Source organism: Vidua chalybeata, chromosome 14 (genome assembly GCF_026979565.1).
Source record: "Vidua chalybeata isolate OUT-0048 chromosome 14, bVidCha1 merged haplotype, whole genome shotgun sequence".
NCBI classification, from domain to species: domain Eukaryota; kingdom Metazoa; phylum Chordata; class Aves; order Passeriformes; family Viduidae; genus Vidua; species Vidua chalybeata.
In genome coordinates, this window is record NC_071543.1 from 14,205,397 (window position 1) to 14,218,208 (window position 12,812).

Consider the following 12,812-nt stretch of genomic DNA (forward strand, 5'->3'; position numbering starts at 1 on the left):
CCCAGCAGTTGGAGTCGGGAGCGCCATTCCCGCGGACCCTGCCGCCGGCTTGGGCCCCTTTTGGATGCTCTTCCCGGGATGCAGGTGCACGGTGTTAAGAGATCATTTCCTGCCTGCACCGCAGCTCCAGGGATGGATTTACCACTGGGCTCACTTCACCCTGCTTTGCTCTCTTCATCCCTTTTTTTTTTTTTTTTTCTTTCCTCGACTCCTCCTTTATTCCCTAAAAGCCCCTAAAAGCTGGGCAGAGCTGCTGCAGCCCCGGGACCATCCCATTCAGTGGGAAAAGCCAGCTGCTCTCCCAAAGCCATGGATCTCATCAAGGGAGGAGACAAATGGTTCAGCGAGGAGCTTTTGCAAGAGATAAGGAGCTGAGGGAATATTAGGAAATGCAAAAGGCAGAGCAAGGCGAAGGAGGGAGGGAGGGACACGCTGGAAAACAGGGATAATTCTCCCTGAAAAGGATTTAATTGCCAATCACACCGAGGTGCCCAGCAAAACCAGCCTGCAGTGGGGAGCTCATTCCAAACACACGCAGGGACTGCTGGAGTTGCCAATAGAAGTGCAATTAAGCCCAGGCTCAAAGAAAACCCTCTCTAATTGTAAAAGTGGAGGGAAAGGGAGAGATTTCCCCTCTGCTCTGACTTTCCTTTTTTTTTTTCCCTGGATGAGTGTGAATCCTTCACAAAACAGCTCCCTTGGACAACTTTGTTCACAAAATCAATGAACTCAAACATCAGCAGAGTCTTTGGCTTCCACTGGGCAGTGAATTCTTGCACTCACCTACTGGGACGGGGGAAAACATATTTATTCCCAAAGAGAACTTGGAATATTATGAATTTCATTTATATTTTTTATAAAATAAAATAATTATTAACCTGTATATCAGATGGATAAAGTCAGTGCAGTCACAGACTCCAGGCGCATGCTCCAGGATTTCTTCTTTTCCTCGGATCTAATTCCTTCTGGTGCCTTCAGTTCTCCTATTGGGAACCAGTTTCATTCCTCATTAGCCAGACGTTTGGAATGCTCAGGCCCGGTCACTCGTCTGCAATAACATCTCAGCATTGCAACAGCAGAGTGGTTTAACAGGAGGATCTGATGGAAAACAAGGAATAATGAATAGCAACAGATCCTATCTGATTTTATATCCCACTGCAGTCTAGGGCAGAGGTTAAAAACTGCACCAGGAAGGAATAAATAAATCCCATTTTTTTCCAGTAAAACTCAGCTGAGTGCTCTGTGTGTGCAGCAGTGCAGGAAGGAGTCATCCCAAATTCCCAATCTTACCAGGGAAACCTGTGTGATGCAGTCCCAAAGCATCCCCCGGGTTTTTTGAGATGTTGGTCTGTCCGTGTGGCAATCCCACCCTGGAGAAAGCATTTCCCAGCACTTCCCTTGGAGAAGAGGATGGGGCCAGGAGCTCATGGAGCCCTCCCTGCCTGGCTGAGCTCCAGGGAGCAGGACCAGACCGGCCTACAGCGAGGGAGAGGGGAGAATGGGTGCACCATGACCTCTGGAATGTCGTGTTCCTGTGGGCTCAGCCTCTGTCAGGAAAGACTCAGGGCTCAGTGGCAAATGAGTTATGCTCCCAGAAAATCAAAATTTGGGATTTTCAAGCACCAAGAGGGATTTTTTCCCACTTTGGATAGCAATTCCTCCCCACAAGAATAAGGGATTTAATCCCAGAGTAGTTTGGGTTAGAAGGGACCTTAAAGCCCATCTTGTTCCACGCCCTGCCACTGTCCCAGGTTGCTCCAAGCCCCATCCAGCCTGGCCTGGAACAACCCCAGGGATGGGATAGCCAAGAAATCAGTGCTGGCACATGGTGACAGAGCATTGGGAATCACTGCCACTCACCTGTCCTGGTGCCACCCCCCAGACCTGCACCCACCACAGGGAAGGACCATGTGCCGAGGATGCCTGGATACTTGTCTCCTGAAATTACAAAAATAGATTTAATTACAGTTAAAACCAACCCCCCCCAATCACCCAGTGCTGCACAAACCGAAGGCAGCATCCAGCTGATTCCCAAACATCTCCCTGCACACAGCTGGTGATGCAAAGGCAAACCTGGAATTCCAAGGCTTTCATTTTTACATCTGGCTTTCTCCAGCTTCCAGTCAGAGCTTGCTGCAGTTGCAGGGCAGCAGTGGTGCCTTGTCACGCTGGGATCACAGCCTCGGAGTCTGGGGAGATGCTGGGAGAGCCTTTTCCTTTGGGACACGATCCTACAGCACAATCCAACTCCCAAACCAAAGAACTCAGCTCCCATTCCTCTCTGGAAAAGCTGCTCCCACCTAACTCCAGTCTAAATCTGGGCTGAGGCAGCAAGGAGAGTCCCCTCTGCTGCCACTCATCCTTCCTTGGCACTGCCATCAGCCCTTGGGGACAGTCCAGCAGCTCCCAGGGCCACTGAGAGCTGTCACTGGCACCAGGTGCCCCTTCTCAGCCACTGCCCAAGGGAGATAATCGTGGCTGGAGTGGAAAACCTTCCCGGCAGGATTTGGGGTTGTTTTCTGTACACACATACTGGGTGTTGATGCTGGGCTGGAGAGGGAGGATTAAACAGGGGATTATGGGATGTTCCTGAAGGAACTCATCACTAAAAAGACATTGAGACACCACAAAGGGGAGGCTGTAATGATTCAGAGGCCAGAGAAATCCAGGCAGAAACGTTTTAAGAGCAGCATCTGCCTACTCCAAGCAAGCAGCAGCTAAATGGGGGGATGACAGCATCCTGCAAAAAGCTGGAATCCATAAACACTGCGGAGCAGGGAGGCTGCTCACAGCACAGGGATCATGTGAATGAAACAAAACTTCAGTGCAATGTGGTTGAACTTCCCAGCAGTGAAGTCAGGCTGAGATCCCATCTCCCCGAGGGAGAGCCACAGGAGAGGGGATTTAGTGAGTTTGTCTGGCTTTGGTGCACGGTTTGGCCCTGGGAACAGCCCTCTGGGCCTTGGAAAGGAGGCTGAGGTCTGGGAGAGGGCTGAGGGAGTTTGGGGGTGCTCCAGATCTCCAGCTGGAGGTGGAGGGGGGGGGGTTGTGACTGAAGTTAAGGAGGTGGCATCAGGTGACATCATCACTGCACGGGATGGAGGGATGCTCTGTTCCTGCTGAAAATCCACAGAATCCCAGGATGGTTTGGGTCCAAAGGGATCGTAAAGCTCATCTTGTTCCACCCCTGCCATGGGCTGGGACACCTTCCACAGGCAGGGACACCCTCCACTATCCCAGGCTGCTCCAAGCCCCATCCAGCCTGGCCTTGGACACTTCCAGGGAGCCAGGGGCAGCCACAGCTTCTCTGGGATCCTGTGCCGTATTTTAGCACACTCACAGTAAAAAGTTCCCTTGCAATTCCCTGAAAATCTCCACTGCCAGGGCAGGTCCTGCGTTTCTTTGCCTTTTGCATCCAAGGAGGAAGTCAAGGTTTGCAGAGAACCTTTGCTCCCAGCTGGGCATTCCCAACATCCCTGTCCTCCCTGCTCCAAGGAAGGGTAAAGCCCGATGCCAAATTTTACGAGCCATCAAGAGCTCTTTTTTTCCCTCCTTTCACCCAAGCTTTCCTTTGATAAAAAGGTGTGAAAAGTCCGATATATAGTCACCTCCTCAGCCTGTTGAGGGTTTTGTTCCGAATTGCCAGCAATTCCCTGGATGTGGAAGGGCGAAGGGCAGAGCCAGGGACAGGAAGATGCCTGTCCTGGGAACCATCCAAGGGAATGGGCAGGAGGACCTGGAGGCCGAGGTCACCCTGCTCTTTCTCTCTGCTGTTTTTTTTTTCCATTTTCAGCCCCCAAAATTTGAATAAATTACAAGATCAATTCAGAAAATGTGGAAAGGAAGACTTTGCACACTTGGATTAGAGGATTGCCACCACTTCAAGAGGTGATTGATAGAAATTAGAGTTGTAGAAAACCACCAATCCAACAGCAAATCCATCTGAGAGCATCAGCCCTCGCCCTTGCTGGATTTTCCTTTGGTTTTGCAATCCCAGACTCTCCAAACCCCATTAAATGCAGACACCAACACCGAGACAGAGCCACTGATGGCACCAGGAAAGAATTTGGGGCCATTTTGGCCCAAATTAAATGAATAGAGGGAAGGCAGAGAGTCATAACCAAGGTCATAAAAAGGCATGAAATTATTTTTTTTTATTGTTAATGCTACCAGAAACCTCCTGTTCATCCCAGCACCAGCTCTGCTCCCTGGTGGGGCAGGGATTGTTGGAGAGGGGGACAGCTGCTGTCTTTCACAGTTAATTATGAAGATGAGTTAAAAATTAATCAGGTAAAGGGGGCAGATGTGAAAACAATCCTGACCAGGAACTGTGAAATCTGTCCCTCAGAAGAAGTTAAACCGGCTACTGGAACTTGCCAGAGACCCAGCACATACAGATCTACAGGGCTCCCCAAATGGGAATTTTCAGCTCATTTTCTGATATGTGAGTGCACAGGACGGATGAAACCGAAATTAGGGAATGTACAGGATGGATTAAACCAAAGTCAGGCTGCACCCCCAGGAAGGCTCACGGAAAGCAGGAGAAAGCTGCTCCTCGGCCCTGCCCAGCGGGAGGAGGCAGCTCCTGGAGGGGTGGAGGTGTCACCTTCCCCTCTGGGAGGTGACAATCCAGCTGTGCCACCCCTGGCCTCTCCTCCCACTGCCACAGAACTGCAGGAGAGAGGGATCTCAAACTCCAAAGGCTGTTGGGGTATCCACACCCACGTCTTCCTTCAGGAGCAGCATCCCGATGCTCCTTACTCGGGTACGATGTCCCGGGAGCTGTGTCCTCCCTATCCCATCCCATCCCCAGGGAGGAGGTGCCTGCGGATCCTTCCCCAGCCGCTGCAGGCGTTGCCAGCTGGGCTGGGAAACTGCTCTTCCGCAGCCAAATCCAACCCAAATTTCCATCAGCAGCAGCAGCAGGAGCAGCAGGGAGGAATCAACCCATCTCCCTGGCAGCCGCGCTCGCCGAGATGGGATTGATAAGATCCCTGGGAGGCACGGGAAGCCCGCGTGCCAAACACAGCCAATTAATGTCAGCCCTTTCCCATGCCAACCAATTAAGCTGTGCGTACTTGTCACCAGCGCCGGGAAGGGGGTGGAGGGCGCAGAGGACGCGATCCCAGGGAAGCCTTGAAGATCGAAAAACCTCCTTAATTTATGGGCGGGAGGGGGAGGGCGTGGACACCCTGCACTCACCCGAACGGGCCTGATTAATGGCTCGGCTAATTTAGGAGCTGCTTGGCTCTGCTGACCTGGGGAGATTCCATTTAACAGGAATCAGGCTGGCATGGGAAGCAGGGAGCAGCTGAACGATGTAAGAAGCAACAGATGGGCTCTGCGGTCGCCCTGCCAAGCACCAACACTGTTTTCTGAGCACTTGCTCTTAAACCTCCTCCAAAAGGGAAAAAGTGATAATCAGAACCATAAAACCCATGTGGCTGATCCAGCAACGGGGAAGGCGGCAGCTCCTCTGCCCAGCCAAGAGCTCCTGGGCTGGGAAATGATCCCGGAGGTGCTGAGCCACCTCCAGCCCTGCTTATCCCCATCCACCGCAGCTGCAGGGACGGGGGCAGGAGGAAAAGCATCTTCTGCCCCACCTGTGCCATGAAAAATCACAGGTTGCTGGGAGGCAGAAAAGGGGGAAAAGCTGGTGAAACACTTGGAAAAACTGGGGGGATCCTGCAGCTTAAAGGTGGTGGGGGGAGTTTCCCAAAATCCAGCATTTCTGAGGGCAGATCATCCCAGCCAGCAGGGGCTTGGATCCCTTGGAGGGTGAGGATGCAGCAGTGGTGGCAAAGCACCCACCTGGCTGCGAGGGAGATGGGAGATTGAAGTCATGGAGCTGCCAGGGCTTTGCAGGAGGAGGAGGATGTGGGAGACCTGCAGCAATCTGGGAGCAGATCCAGGTGGGATGGCTTGGAAATACACAGGAGCAATGGAAATGTTGGGTTGTTTATCCCAGGGGTGAGCAGAGGCCCCAGGAAGGCACCAAACAGAGAGACCTGTCTGGGGCTGGAGCTTTTTAATAAAGAAACAGTAAAAATCCAAATAACAGAGCAGCTCCTGCTTGCCAAGGGCTTTGGGAATCACACCTGGCACAGGAACACAGCACAGCTGAGCCCCTCAGAGCCAGAGCTTGGCGGAGAAAAAGGGATCACTCTCTACACCCCATATGGGGTGGAGAGGAAAAAATCCCCCAAACTAATAAAGCCTTGATTTTTTTTTTTTTTTTTATGACTGCCTACTTTCCCCCAGGAATAATATTTATCTGCACAGACCTTGTTCTGTGGCTCTGTTTGCATCCAAACAAAAATAAGGGATCACCGCTGACCCTCTCATCCCTCTTCAGTTTAGTTTAGGGAGAAATGTGCCTGAGGAGCAGGAGATTATCTGTGGGTGATGGTTTGCAAAGCTTTCCTGGAGCCCCTCGTGGCCTGGGAGCACAGCAGCATTCAGAGGCAGCTCTCACACAGGGGCTTTCCACCTTTTCATATGGATGTTCTGGGATAGAACAGCTTCTAAGCAGCTCCCTTTCAAAGGCTGCAGATTCCCAACTCTAAGCCAAGTCGAGAGTAGAAAAAAAATTTTCCTTTTTCCCTGGATATAATGGGCACAGCAAGGTGTTCCTGAGCTCCCTGGCGTGGCTGACCCAGCGATCCCACGGTCCTGCCAGATTTTGGAGATGGGATGATTTGAGGGCTGCCAGAAAACACCAAAAACTCCCAGAGCTTCACTACCCAATATGTTGTTTGGCCCTGCTGGATTGGCTGAGCCCCAGGAACCTGTCCCTTCCCAGCCCAGACTCTCCAGAGTCACAGATCATGGAATGATTGTTTGGGAAGGACCTTAAAGCTCAGCTCATTCCACCCCCTGCCATGGGCAGGGACACCTTCCACTAACCCAGGGTGTTCCAAGCCCTGTCCAACCTGACCTTGGACACCTCCAGGGAGGAGACAACCACAGCTTCTCTGGGAAAACCATTCCAAGGCCTCACCACCCTCACAGGGAAGAATTCCATCCTAATATCCCATCTAACTCTGCCCTCTGGCAGTGGGAAGCCATTCCCCTTGTCCTGGCCCTCCCCTCCCCTTAGTCTAAACACACCTTTGAGCCCCTTTGAAATCCATCCTTGAGATTTGCCTCTTCCCTGCACAAATCTGGACCTTTGGCCCCCAGGGTCCTGCTCCAGGTGGAGCTGCTGCATTTCAAAGGCCTGGAAAAAGTGAGGAGCAGCAGCTGGCGCTGCTGGCTTTGCTAAAAGCAGGGAGGGTCTTTCCCTAATCCCAAAAGAGAGGGATGGCAAAAGCTCAGGGCTGCTGCTTCCCTCCCTGGAAAAGGGCTTTGCCTGGGCTAGCTGCAGGGGAGATAAGGGTGCTGTGGAAAGAAGGGAGTGTTGCCCAGGAATGAGGAATGGGCTGCCCCTTCCTGCTCAGCTCCTAACTGATGAGGAGCAGCTCCTGGCAGAGACGCCCTCCCCAGGAATTGCACTCCCCCCTGGATTTATCCACATCCCAGCACAGCCACACCTGTAACAGCAGGGAACAGCCAGAATTCATTCCCAACCCCCTTCCCTGGATTTCTGAGCTGCGAGTGGTGCCTGTTCCATCACCAAGGGCTTTCTAGGGCAGCCAGTGGCATTTCCCAGCACACGGGAGGCAGTTTATTACCAGTGATTTATTAAACTGCTCCAACTTGTCAGCAGCCACTTGAAACATTCCCTTCCCCTTTTTTTTTTCCCCTTCAGCTTTGCTAATGTCTTTATAAAGGGCTGGATAAATAGATTTCCAGCACTTCTGACTGCCACGGATCAAACCTCAATCGATATGGCCCAGATTAGGGATGAGGTGAGAGCAAGCCTCCCCACCTCCCCAGCCCCAGCTGCAGAGGTGAATTGATGGGAATCCACTTCCAAGGAACAGATAAATACATTTTTGCCTGCTCACAGCAGAGCTGGACTTGACAGTTTCTGATTTCTCCCCGTTGTGGCCTGTTCCGTGGGTGGGGGAGCTGCAGGTGATTGCTGCTCCTGCCAGACTTCTCTCCTGCATCCCTTATGTTCATGGATAGACCCTCCTGGCTTTATAATCTACTGAACTCATGGAGTTCAGAGGCTTTCAGCTCCTGCCTGATGAATCTTTCCAGGACAAGACCCCTTTCTGTCATTAAGTTTGATCAGTCTCAGCTCATCAACCTTAATTTGTTTGCTGCAGAATCAGCGTTTAAAGGCTTGCTGAGCTAAAATTAGTCCTGCTCCCAGCCCAAAGGGCCCAAAAACTACTTCTGCCAGTGCCAGCATACACAGAGCCACCCATCCCAGCTCTCAGATCAGACATCAGCAGGAATTTCTTCCTGGAAACGGCGGTCAGGCATTGGAAGGGGCTGCCCAGGGAGGTTTGGAGTGCCCATCCCTGGAGGAGTCCAAGGAACACCTGGATGGGGCACTCAGTGCTCAGGTGGGGATCAGTCAGGTTGGATCGATCCTGGAGGGCTTTTCCAACCTCAGGGATTCCGCAGCACACACCTGGAGCAAGCCAAAAGAGAATCGGATTTTTTTTTCCCCTTTCAAGATCAGAGGAAACCTTAAAATGCCCCACTGTCCCCTCGTCATGCTCTGTTCTGTCCCCAGCTCCCCGAGAGCCCGGGCAGAGCTGGCCCTGAGCTGCTGCAGTCCCTGGGTGCTCTCCCTGCGGAGCTCTTCCCTCCAGTCCTTCCTCCATCCCTCCTCCTGTCGGGATAATTGATCTCCGAGTCGCAAACCAGATGCTCAGGCTCTGCCTCTCTCCTCGTGCTCGGGCTCCTGCTGAAGTCCAGGGAGATCCTCTGGAAGAAGCCACTTTTAATTTGTAATCTGATTAAGCCATTAGAGGGGAATGGAGCAGTAAGTAACACAAATTGCCGATCGTTTCCATCAGCAAATCCCCCCAATTAATCCTGAGATTAACCCTGATTACACGCGGTAATGGTGATCAATGCACCCTAATGGGGGAAATCCGCCCACTGCGCTTTCTTCCACATCCTAGAACGATCAATTTGGAATCAGGGTGATTTATCTGGCAGGATCGAGCGGGGCCAGCGGGGCTGGGGCACCGCCCGCCTCTCCAGCGACAATCCCAGGAGCCGCAGCTCGTTCCCCCTTGGGAAAATCAAGCCAAACGGGGAAAAAAGAGCTGGATAGAGTGAAACGAAGAGCAGGGGAATGCAGAGGGCAGCAGGAATGGCAAATTCCATCTGCCTGCCGCACTCCCTCCCCTTTGAATCCTCCCAGTGATGCCCTAAAAATCTCCTGTGAGGTGATCAGACCAAACAGCTCGGAGCAAGGCTGCACTTCTCAGGGATTCCTCTGTCAAAGGGAGGAAGTCAGGCTGGAGAAGAGCTGAAAAAGGAAAAAAAAAAAAAACCCTTTCCTACTTTGTGTTCCGAGCCTCTGTTCTTCCCTTTGCTGCTAAAATCGGAAGTTACCCCAGGACCGAGCGTTTCCAAGGATCCCCAAGCACTCCACGAGCTTCAGAGCCGGGCTCAGCTTCCCCTTGGTCCTGTGTTATTTATAGAGCAGCTGAGACTCCAGTGATTGCTTCAAGGGGGATTCTGCCTTTGTAGGGACTAAGTCAGCACTAAGTCGGGAGCTCAAGGCTTGACCTTTGGAAGGCAGGGATGGATTCATCCCGCTCCGACCACAGCCAGCTCCAGGCTGAGCTGCAGCAATGCCTGGTGATAAAGCAGCTTGATTTATGGAGCCTTCTCTTCCAGAGCTGCTCGTTCTGCTCTGGGAACACCAAGGAGGAAAGGAAAAACTGCTGGAAGGTGGGCTGAGCTCCTGCCAGGGGCTCTGGCACCTCCCTGGGCATTGGCTCACAAGTGACATCTCACAGGGTCCCCAGATCCCACATCAGCGGGTCCTACATGTTCCTGTGCCATGGGAAAGACCACCTGGAGGGCTGCAAGCTCCTCATGCTTTGCCCAAACTCTGACCAGGAATATTTCAGGTGGATCCTTCCCATATTCCCTTGAAGCTGTTTTCCTCTCCCCCCACACCACATAGACAAATCCCTGTGTCACTTTGTCCCCAGATCTGTATTTTGGCAGCAAGGTTATATATTCTATATGGGAACAGTGACATCAGCCTGTCCTGCACGGACATGCCCTGTACTCTCCCTAAATCCATGAGATCCTTTGGGATTTTTAATGGGGCTGTAGTACCCAAACCAATCCCCCCTCATTCCCGGGATGGGATCCTGCAGCTCCCCTCACGTGGGCACTCCTGGCCAGAGGGCTGAGCCACAGGGCTGGCGCTCACTGGGACAGTCCTGTTCCAGCATCCCTCATCCAGGGAGGAGATTCCAGGCAGGTAGACACAGCACATCCCAGACTGCAGGGAATGGTTTCCCCCCTCCCCGGATGTTGCCTCCGAGGTGTTTTGCAGCACACGTGTTTGGAGGTGACACGTGGGGGCCCCGTCCTTCAGCCACCCCCTCTCCCCAGCTCCTGTGGCTGCCCGAGGGGCTCACGGTTCCCTTTGATGTGCAGATGAATCAGCCTGGCCAGGAGAAGCCCCGTGGATTTATGAACTCCTCCTCTATGATGTCTTTCCAATCGTATCCCCCAGAAGAGCATTTTCTCTCCCTTTCCTCCCCGGCTCCTCTGAGCCAAGCATTCCTTTCTCCTCCTCCATCCCAGGCCTGGGGAGCAATGCTGCTCCCCCGGAGCAAAATTCCCTCTGCAAACCCAGCCACTCATCAGCCCCTGCTCCATATTCCAGCAGGTTTGGTGTGTCAGCCCCCTGCTCCATATTCCAGCAGGTTTGGTGTGTCAGCCCCCTGCTCCATATTCCTGCAGGTTTGGTGTGTCAGCCCCCTGCTCCATATTCCTGCAGGTTTGGTGTGTCAGCCCCCTGCTCCATATTCCTGCAGGTTTGGTGCCTCCCACTGCAGCCCCATGGAAGGGAGCTCCGAGCCAGAGATGAAGTCCTGCAATTCAATCTACTCCCAGCCCAAATCATGCCAGCTCTGCAATTCCAGAGCAGTTGAAAAGAAAGGGACAAATAACTGTGATGGAAACCACTCACTGGAGACTTCCAGGGGAAATTATACACCCGCGAGGGGAAAAAGGATCATTAAGAGGTGACGGGAGAAAACATTTGCATTGCAAGTCAAAGCAGCTGGAGGCCGAGGGGAAGCTCTGTGGTCACTGCCCTCCCCAGTCCGATCCAATCAACTCCACCACTTGGCAAACCCTCCCAGACAGGCCCTTGAGCTGTTTGACCCAGATTCCGCTGAACACCGGAGTCAAGCTCTGCCCAGGAACAGAAAGGGGAGCCTTGCAAAGGTCTCCCGAAGTTCATTCCTGTGTTAAACCCCCACAAAATAATAAAATCGGTGTGTTTGTCTCCTCTTTAGCAGTCACCTCCACCTCGCCAGCTTCCCAGAGCTGCGTGGAGAGATTGCTGTGCTTGGCAAACAAGCGGAGATTAAAGGGAGTTCAGCGGGAACATCTCGATTTAGTCTCGGCTGAGCACACCCGGGACTCGATGGCACATTAAACCTGGTGGCACGTTAAACCTGGTGGCACATCTAAACCGTCACAAAGCAGAGGCGATGGAGGAGCTGGAAAAATAAAGAAGAATTTATTTCTGTGCTAAGCATTACACCAAAAATCCCCGTCCTTAAACACCGCCAGGGTTCTGCTCCCCCACATCAGGAGCAGTGGGCAGGGAAGCGAGAGCCAAGAGTGGCTCCAGCAGGGAAAGGGGAACACGCTCCCCCAGGGAAAGCAAACCTTAACACCCGCCCCTCCTTTCCCTGCCAGAGCATTAGCACAGCTCCCCAAAATCCCCGAGAGGAGTTTCGAGGAACGAGTGATGAAAGAGGGGCCGAGACGGGGCTGTCGTCCAGCCAGCTGGAGCCAGGGCTGCTCATCAGGAATAACTGGCCTCTCCCGCATCCACACACAGGATGCGCTCCAAGCTCTCCCTGACATTTGTGTCAGCCTGAGCCAGCTGCGGCTGCAGCTCTGCCTTCCACTCCAGGGTTTAAATCCAGGGCTGGAAGTTTGCAGAGCTGCCAGGGTCCATCCTCAGCTGGCCACAGCGAGTCGGGAGCATCAGCAGCTCCACAAAGCCGGGCCCACCTGGAAAATCCACTTCTCCCTGGTGGGCAAACACCAGGAGGGGGAGGCAGTACCGCACTGTGGTGACATTTGCACCCGGGCGCAATGAGGTGTCACTCAGCCCAGCCAGACCAAACAGCATCTCTGGGGCACCAGAATTACACAGCCAAGGAAATCCAACAAAATCCATCTGCCCTTTTCAATATTTGGAGATAATTAACTCCTCCAGGCTGCAATATTAGGAAAGAAAGCTGTTAGTGAAGCTGTTCAGCCCCAGGTCAGGCTGGATGCAGAACTTCGCCAGCACTGGGGATGCTGAAAGGGCAAGGAGGACATTTCATATTTCCATATATTCCCAGCTCCCTCGTAGGAAGATTACAGGGCTACACGTGTAATGCAGTAGGTCAGAGGGAAGACAGAGCAAGGGCAGGCTTATCCAGAGAGGAAAAACATCTCTGCTCCTCCATTGGTGCCATCTGAGCTGTATCCAGCCTGCACATCCACCAAAATTCTGACTGCAGGGAGACTTGGAAAAACCAGGCTCAAAGCACATCTTTACCTAAAGACAAAGAAATCAGCCAGAGCTTCTCCAAAAGGCCCGAGTCACTCATCCAAGAGTCTCACACCGGCCCTGATTCCCACACCTCACCTGCAGCCCTGAGGTGACCCAAAGCATCCCATCCCTCCCCCCCTCCCTGCCCTAA